We start from the raw sequence: 9,716 nt of genomic DNA, 5'->3' as shown, positions 1-9,716 counted from the left end.
TGGATCTGGAAATGGGCTTGGAAGCTTCAGAAGCACTCCTGTCGACAGCTGAATGGGACACTCGGCGGAGGACACAGTACCGACAGGTCCAGGAGTATGTTGAAAAGAACTTGTGCCGGAGTCGGGGACAACAGGAGCAGTGCTTCAACAAGAAGGCGCCTGCCGGTTCCTTCCAACCTGGGGATGTAGTGCTGAAGCGGAAAAGAAGGGCCCACAAGCTGGATGATCAATGGGAAAAAACCCCGTATGTAGTCCAGCCCACAGGATGGGAGAATGGGAAGGCCTACCAGATCAGCCGTGACCAGGGGGGGACTTTGGCCACGGTTTCCCGAGACCACCTGAAGAAGTGCCCACCAGCATTGAGAGTAGCGGATGAGGCTCCAGTTCCCAGTCCAGTGGAGAAGGAAAAAGAGGTAATCCACACCATGATGGGTGATTTTCCAGCAGACTGGCCTACACAGAACGGTGCGGTGATCCTTCCAGTGATACTGTTCCCACAACCCGTGGATGAAGAAATGATGGAAACGGTTAACCGCGAGCCAGTGCCCAGGGATGTACCTGTACCCAGCTCCCCTACGCCTCCGCCTGCCCCACATGATAGCAGGGAGGAGGAACTGACTGTTCCCTCTGCCCCACTGCCTGTCACCACTGACACCGGACCCCGAAGGTCCACTCGCCCCAACCTAGGTAGACCCCCACTTAGGTACAGGGAAACTACTCTTTAAAAGGGGGGGGCTTTATGTGTTGAGTGTACCAGTTTGAAAGTTTTAAATGATAAGTAAAGATGATCAACCAAAGAAGTTTACCTGATTGAACCGTGATTAAACCGGCCGTTGCCGGCAACTGTTGTCCCCGTAGGGACTGTGCAACCATTGCGTAAGGAACTGCTTACGGACAAGCCCGAGAACTTGCAGGGCAACCACAAACTTAGTGCAATGTAAATAAAAATGTTTGTTGGCTTGACACCGTTACCGCCTCCGGAGAGGCTGATTTGGGAGGATGGGCCTGGAGGAAAGGGATGGCCTAGGCCCGCCACTACCGTAACCGGTGGCGATCCTCCGGGGGTTCAGGGGTCCCCTTGGACGTGGGCCCCCTGAAAGACACAGAACCCGCTCGGGCAACTTGGTGCTGGACTGGGGTCAAGGGGTGCTGCCCGCTTCTTAGGGGCAGCATCAGGGCCAGGTTGTTTGGGTGGGAGAAGAGCGGAAGCTGTACCGTTGTAAAATGTTTATGATGCTTTTACATGTTTTACCGTTTTATTCTTTTTCAGTTGTGAAAATAAAACCGGTGATGGACGGGCAGCCCGCGGACGGTCTGCATTTTACTATAGGGGAATGTGGCGCCCTGGACAAGCCAGGTCGTCACAGGTACTACACCAACACACTCTACACTCCGGCTAGGCACACCGAAGCTAAACACAAATCCTAGTTGCCTTCCTCCAGGGGCTGATGTCCACACCAGGGGGTGGGCCAGGCAGTTGATCCCACCCACCGAGGAGTTCACAGTCCTGGAGGCGGGAAAAGGAGTCAGATTAGAGATCAGTTTTGGAGTTAGAGAAGTGAAGAGGAGAGGAGACTGACCGTGTCCGGGTGTGTGGCCCGGGCACTCAGCAAGGTTGGCAGACGGTGGTGACCTTCTGCAGGAGAGGCTGATTGGAGTGAACCGTACGGACCGGGGATGGGCGGTGGCCCGCCGGTACCAGATCGGGGAGTGAAGAGAAGCCAGCACCATCCGGCAGGGCCTACGGACCCCGACCAGGCTAGGAGTCGCCGTAAAACCGGTCAAATCCGTTAGCGACAGGAACCTCCAGGGTTTCCCAGCAGTCAAGACCCGATTGAAGGCAACAGCTCACACCGTAGAGGGAAGCACAGTCACCGCCAAGGCTACAGTTCCCAGGGCCAGAGCCTGCGGGCAAAAGGGGCTCCCTCAGCATCCATCCAAGCTGGGGAGCGGGTTACCGGTGGGAAGCCCGCTAGATTTTGGGGGAATAAAAGGGGTCCAACACCACATCCCCACAGGTGCACACCCACCCATCAAAGAGAGCTATAAGCCAATACCACCTTCACATTGCCAGTGTACCAAGGACATGTTGAGCAACATGAAGGCGGCTGGGGTTATCCGTGACAGTTGTAGCCTTTGGGCAGCTCTGTTGATCCTGTTAAAAAAGAAGGACGGCACCACTCCCCGTATTGAGGAATCGCTAGCTGCATTGAGAACTGCAAATTATTTTTCTACCCTTGATCTCACTAGTCACTATTGGCAAGTGTCCGTTGCTGAGGCAGACCGGGAGAAGACCGCCTTCGCCACCCCTATGGGTCTCTGCGAGTTCAAAAGCATGCCCTTCGAGCTGTGCAATGCGCCAGGAACCTTCCAGAGGCTGATGGAATGCTGCTTGGGACAAGATTTTAGGGTGTATAAAAAGGGAGATTAGATCCCGTGATCCCAACGTATTGTTACACCTCTATAAATCACTTGTAAGGCTACATCTGGAATATGGGAACCAGTTTTGGGCTCCACATTTTAATAAGGACATTCAGAAGTTAGAGTCAGTTCAAAGGTGGGCAACTAGACTACTACAAGGAATGGAAGGCCTCCCATATGATGACAAGTTGAAAAAGTTATTAAGTGATTATTGGCTGCAATGGGGCTTTCTGGCTGGTGCCAGCCTCTCTTCTTAGCACACAGGAACCACAATCCCTACACCATGCTTCAATGGATTCTCTCATCCCAGCCCAGTAAAACTACATATTTTACACAGTCATAAGCAGCCAAAAGGGATCTATTCTATTCAATTGCAAATGATCTAGATAAGACTGAGAATAAGATACTGCACGGGACATAGCAGAGTTGGTCAAGTTGAGTGGAGATGAGTTTGCTATTTGGCACAGCTTTTTGCATCAATAAAGCAAGTAAAAGGTGTGAAAGATAAAAAAAAGGGTGAAAGTGTGAAAAGTGAATTGGCCAAATTGAGGTGCATATAAAGTTTTTGCTTTCTTTCAATTCACTAATGGGGCTCATTTGAATCAGGTGAATTGAGTTCTGCTTTTGGAAACTGGGTTAAGAAGGGGTGCACCGGTCCTGGAGGTACTGCATTACCAGGTCAATGCGTGCAGTGGACAGAGCAAGATTTTTTCCATCTCCTTGTTCTAAAAATCCATTTAATATATGGTCCCCAGAGAGGGGACGTATCAGATATTAAACTGATAAGAACAGATTTAATTTTTTTTTTTTTCTGTTTATCAGTAGGACTTCAAAATAACAAAGGTGATCGCCTCCCGTTGCCTGGGAACCGTCCAGGCACAAGAGGGCTATGTGTCACCAGAAGGCGCACACACTTCCTCAAGGCCGGCAGACGTGCAATCCCAGGCACCTTCCAGTACCGACCAAGGTAGCGTCCTCCAAAACTACACTTGATCTTAGCCAAAAGGCCGAGAAGCTATAACCCGAATTGGTTACGGCCTTGAGTGGCACCCTGGCCTATACCGGACACATCTTAGGGAGAGGGAGACAAACCCACGCCTACAGAAGACATTTTGTCACCCAAGCCAACCCTTGAAAAGGCTGTTTTGCAGAGCAAAAACAAGAAGAATGGTGCTTTTTGCAGCCGCCGCCCACTGCAATGAATCTGAATAACTCCTCCTTTTGGACACAAGCACCTCCCCTCCCCCTTGCAGTCTTTCCAATTCATGATACAAAAAGACGGACGGACCGGACAGGACAGGACAGGCTGCCTGACTTTCCGTCACTGCCACCCTTTGCCATCCTTGCCCGTAGAAAGCCCTTTCATCATCCCCAAACCCTAATCTTTTCCCTTCTCTTCCCAGATGCGTCTCACTCCCTTTCATTAGGAAGTGAGCGCAGCCTTTTGTCCGTTCTGCACATGCGCGACGTTAAACACAAATGCGCAGGCGTGTGTTCCATTACCCTCACTGCATTCCACTCCCATACAGGAAGTGGGCGCAGCTATTACTACGGTCGCACATAAAAGAACCCACGGCCACCACTGCACATAGCTGACTCCACCACAGGACACCCACTTCTACACCAACGCAGGTAAGACAGGATCGGCACCTCTATGCTCCCGTTACAATCAGGCTCAGTCACCATGTGATAACGCTCTCAACTCTTTAGTTGCAGGCTCCCCTTGCTTCACCTCCACTGGCTGTGCTGCCATTTCCTCTCCCACCTGGAAGGTATACTTTATTCCACTATTTTCCTGTTTCTCTCTTCCCCCTTTTCCCATAACCTACTTTTATCTGCATTTGTGGGGTATCTATATGCTATTTACATCATAGTTTTATTCATTAATATGGAAGGGAAGAGTGCCCATGAGAGTGTTGAACTGCGGAGAGCAAGAGATTAAGCTGCTCCGATTTGCCACCATTGATAAGCTGTTCTCAGTAGATACACATGCTATCCAAACAGCAGCATCCACCATTGCTTCAGCCCACCCATTCAGTGACAGCTCACCAAGTCAGCCAGAGGAGTGGTGTAAGGAATTACACGTAGGCACTGACTCCACACCTTCACATCACAAGAAGGGGGTCTACAGGCTAGTGCAAGAATACGAGCAAGTCTTCAGCAAACATCCGCTAGACTTTTGAAGAATAAAAGGGGTCAAACACTACATCCCCACAAGTGCACACCCACCCATCAAAGAGAGATATAAGCCAAAACTACCTGCACATTACCAGTGTACCAAGGACATGTTGAGCAACATGAAGGAGGCTGGGGTTATCCGTGACAGTTGTAGCCTCTGGGCAGCTCCGTTGGTCCTGTTAAAGAAGAAGGACAGCACCACTCCCCTGTATTGAGGAATAGCTAGCTGCATTGAGAACTGCAAATTATTTTTCTACCCTTGATCTCACTAGTCGCTATTGGCAAGTGTCCGTTGCTGAGGCAGACCGGGAGAAGACCGCCTTTGCCACCCCGATGGGTCTCTGCGAGTTCAAAAGCATGCCCTTCGAGCTGTGCAATTTGCCAGGAACCTTCCAGAGGCTGATGGAATGCTGCTTGGGACACCGAAACTTTGAAACGGTACTGCTATACCTTTATGATGTTATTGTTTATTCTAAAGCAAACAAGATTTTAGGGTGTATAAAAAGGGAGATTAGATCCGGTGATCCCAACGTATTGTTACCCCTCTATAAATCACTTGTAAGGCCACATCTGGAATATGGGGTAAAGTCCTGAGCAGGTTGATAACCATTGGTTTGAGCATGGTAGGGTGTAGTGCGCATCTTCCTGCATCGGTAAAAGCTGCAGAAGTCCTTGAAGATTTCCGCTTCAAAGGCTGTGCCTTGATCTGTGAGGACTCTCTCTGAGTAGCCATGAGGTCTGCATAAGTGTGCTTGGAAGACCTTCGCTGCAGTATGGGCCATTAGATCTTTGACTTGTACCACAACCATAAATCTCGAGTAGTTGTCTACCATCGTAAGTGCATACGTGAGCTCGCCTCGATATTCTGCAACAAAACTCCCTTTTTCGATTTCAGTTTCAGCAAACACTCCTCTTCCTGTAGAAAATATTTATCATTACCTAAGACAGTCATTCTAATGCATGACAATATTAAGGCAATTTAGTTAAAACTTGTTTTAACTCACCTTTAAGGGGATTGATGTATTTCATGGTCAATCCAGGTTTGTCAGTGATGGCACTGACATAATGTATGGCGTCTTTTTCGGGCGTTATCCTTTGCCTTTTCATTGTGAAAATCCAGTTGCCTATATCAAAGCAAATTCTACTACTTGTAAAGTATGCAGAAAATGAAATGTAGAACATATAACATCAACTGCTTAGGAACGCATCATAGGTTAGTACTTAAAAGGATATTGTCATGTTCTAGTCATAATGCAAGCTGGACATTTTTCATGTTACCCTGTAATCGCCGGCCTGTTCTAATGCTCACAAGCCAAGATATAGGCTCAGCTGCTAAGGCTTCCCTCTGCCTTCTGAATGAAACTTGAATATGTCTGGGTCACTGTGTATATAGCAGGTGCTCAGAAAAAATAAGAGTCAATTCAATAGAAATAGCTCTGGCACACTATAGTGATCAATAACGTAAGAAAAGAACTCTTGGAATGCTGAAAATTCTTTATTTGTGCAAAAGGATAATTCATCCAACGTTTCGACCTTGTTTTTAGGTCTTTATCAAGGATAAAGTTATCTAAGATCATAAAGGGTTACAAAACCATATAAACACGTAATTAGTACATAGTACAACATAACAGTACAATATATTGCTACTTGAGAGTACAATGGGTCAAATGACCATGATGCACATACAAAAAATTTTTCCAAAGCCATAGTGAAAACATTTGTACTGAGGAAAGAAAATTTCCACATGACCTATCTGGAGAAACATTCTGGATCAAACAACCAAAAATAGTCAAGCAGGTAAATACACACCTATATGGATAACAGGATGATATGTGTTCAATTGTATAGCGTCATTGCCATTAAGGTACAAATGGAAAACTTGCAATCCTATATAGTGAAGGAAATGAACACATATCATATCAAAGAACACAGGAACATGGGTGTGAGAAAAACCTCAATGTTTATACTTTGTTCTTTATAATGGTGTGAACATGTATATGTCTCAGTACCTTATGCACTTGAGAATTCTAGTGAGTAGATCATGAAAGCCTATTTCAGAACTGGAATCGGTAAATAATTGTAGGTGGAATCTAAATGAAAAGATGGTACAAGTGTTATCATGACACGTGGGCTATAACACAATGGACCGTGTGACAAAGAAGAAAGGAGAGAAAGAAGAGGAAGAAAATGCAACTACCTGTAACATTACGTGATAGTCACTGGTAAGTATCACTTGACAATTCAAGTGAAAAAGGATTCCTTTATTAAAGGGTTCTCAGTCGCCTCAGGATCATGAAATACTAGGGTAAATGATATGAGAATGGGTAAGAAGCACCACTAAAGGAAATATGAGATGCAGGACATATATCTATAAACCCCTGAACTACATGATAGAAATAAAAAGAAGAAAAAAGAAAAAAAAGAAGAAAGAAGAAGAACACATAGAATGCGGAAAGAGAATGGGTACAACTACCTGAGTTACTGCAGGGAGGCCCCTGGTTGGTATTGTAAGGGTTAGTGGAATTCCTTCACTGAAGGGTTCTCAGTTGCCTCAGGTTCGTGAAAAATGCTATAGACAAATAATGCCCGGAGAAAAGGGGTTCATATACAGCGAATAATGGTAATACAAGGTACATGTGTCACATGTAATAGTATATATATATATATATTGTACTAAGCTCTACACCAGAAATAGAAAGTAGTCCCTCTGCCTTCTGTCTAGGTGCCCTGAGTTATGTCCTGTAAACTGTCACAGGGACCCAGACACACATGTGTAGTAGGGGAATATCCCTGCTGAGATGCCAGTGCTAGAGCACTCGTTTGCTGTGGAGTTGAACGCTATGTGAGCAGTTCTTACCTTCAATGAGCAGAAGTCTCTTTTTTCAGATTTCAATATCTCTGTGGGTATCTGGCAGAAATATGGAATACTCTTTACTGCTAAGACCCTGTACACCACTCCCACTAAAGGGGGCTTTACACGCTGCGACATCGCTAATGCGGAGTCGTTGGGGTCACGGAATTTGTGACGCACATCCGGCCGCATTAGCGATGTTGCTGCGTGTGACACCGATGAGCGATTTTGCATCGCTGCAAAAACGTGCAAAATCGCTCATCGGTGACATGGGTCTCCATTCTCGATTATCGTTACTGCAGCAGTAACGATGTAGTTCGTCGCTCCTGCGGCAGCACACATCGCTCCGTGTGACACCGCAGAAACGAGGAACCTCTCCTTACCTGCCTCCCAGCCGCTATGAGGAAGGAAGGAGGTGGGCGGGATGTTCCGGCCACTCATCTCCGCCCCTCCGCTGCTATTGGGCGGTCGCTCAGTGACGTCGCTGTGACGCCGCACGGACCGCCCCCTTAGAAAGGAGGCGGTTCGCCGGTCACAGCGACGTCGCCGGGCAGGTAAGTATGTGTGACGGGTCTGGTCGGTGTTGTGCAGCATGGGCAGCGATTTGCCCGTGTCGCGCAACAGATGGGGGCGGGTATCCACACTAGCGATATCGGGACCGATATCGCAGTGTGTAAAGTAGCCTTTAATAAACTGTGTAAAGGATTTTAAGTAAAAATCCACAATAAACCAGCGCTAGATGGGTTTTTATAATTTTATTAATAGACCACAAATAAAAAATTTTTTGCTATCCTTGTTTCAAGACAGAGTATTTGATAATATACAATACACTGATTATTACTAAAACCAAGGACCACATAAAACAAGGACCACATAAAATAAAAAATGAAAGTAATGAGAATAAAATTCTTTTGTATAACCAATTAACTTCGAGGTGATACAATATTCACATTGATTTAGTTTTACCAGTCTAATGTAATGCCCCGGCCGGTGGCATATATTTTGTTTGGTTAATAATTTAGACTTATACAATGAAAGATGTACTATACCACCCCTGGCTAACTTACAAGTTTTAAGTTGTACAATATAAGTTTGCGACGTTATATTCGCCCCCAGGGCCTGGGGGAATAAACCTCACAACAACTTGACCGCAAAAAACACCCCGGATTTCTCCGTTGATTAGGCTGGAACCGCTATGTACAGGATTGACCTGTTAGACTTCCAGAGCGGACGTTTTGAGGCCAGTGGCCGCGACTAGTGCTGGCTCTGGGGGAGATGTATGGTTACCGACATCCCTCTTTACAGAGCCTTTATAACACTTCACAAGGCCACAAACCAGCCGGTCCCGTATTCTCCCAAATGTACTTTCGAAATCAAGCAGTACGAAGCCACTGAAAGCACCAAGATGTTGGCTGCGGACAACAATACGATCAGCGGTAACTACTCAGCCTCTCCAGCGGGCAGTCCAGACCGTATCCAGTGTCAGCTGACTGATTCCACACAGGAGGAAGTTGCTTGGCAGGTTAGCACCACACAAGGCTCCGATCCGCTTCCAAACGAGCAATGCAGAACCGCTGGAGGTACCAATGTATCCTGGTTGCAGACAAAGGAAATGTCAGCGGTAACCTCTCAACCTCTCCAGCAGGCAATCCGTACCGTGTCCAGTGGAAGCCGGTTGATTCCACACGAGGGAGAGATTACTTGGCAGGTTATCACCGCACAGGTGAGGTAGGCAAAAACAGAGTCCTGATCCGACGCGCGTTTCGGGGGCGTGTAACGGCCCCTTCCTCAAGGATAACTCAGCTGTTGCCTAGAGCACTATTTATGCATATATTTAATTGGTTATAATTTGCATAAAATTAAACAATGTTTAAATTCAACCAACATTCAATGACCACTACATATATCAATTTGTGAAAGACCGTTCATAATAGCCATATAATATAATTATGTGCAAAGGTTTTTCTAAAGGTTTTTCTAAAAAGACCTATATATAGCCTTGCTTGTATCATCATATACTGGGAAGACAATGTGTATATATGCATATGCTTTTTTTCAACAATAAATTTAACAAAAGGACATCATAAAGGTGTAATATAAATTTGCTATAATATGAAAAGCCCCTTATATCTACATCAACCTTGGGCAAGTGAAGCACCAATTTATATCATATCAAAGAACACAGGAACATGGGTGTGAGAAAAACCTCAATGTTTATACTTTGTTCTTTATAATGGTGTGAACATGTATATGTCTCAGTACCTTA

General features: G+C 46.2%; 1 pseudogene; it reads right to left on the bottom strand.

The window, feature by feature from the left end:
• Nucleotides 1–3,062: 3,062 nt before the first annotated feature.
• LOC142285659 (U2 spliceosomal RNA) lies at nucleotides 3,063–3,269 on the bottom strand (annotated as a pseudogene).
• Between the last annotated feature and the right edge of the window lie 6,447 nt (nucleotides 3,270–9,716).

Source organism: Anomaloglossus baeobatrachus, unplaced genomic scaffold (genome assembly GCF_048569485.1).
Source record: "Anomaloglossus baeobatrachus isolate aAnoBae1 unplaced genomic scaffold, aAnoBae1.hap1 Scaffold_604, whole genome shotgun sequence".
Taxonomy (NCBI): Eukaryota; Metazoa; Chordata; class Amphibia; order Anura; family Aromobatidae; genus Anomaloglossus; species Anomaloglossus baeobatrachus.
The sequence above is the reverse complement of the archived record's forward strand: the minus strand, read 5'-3'. Positions and strand labels throughout refer to the sequence as shown.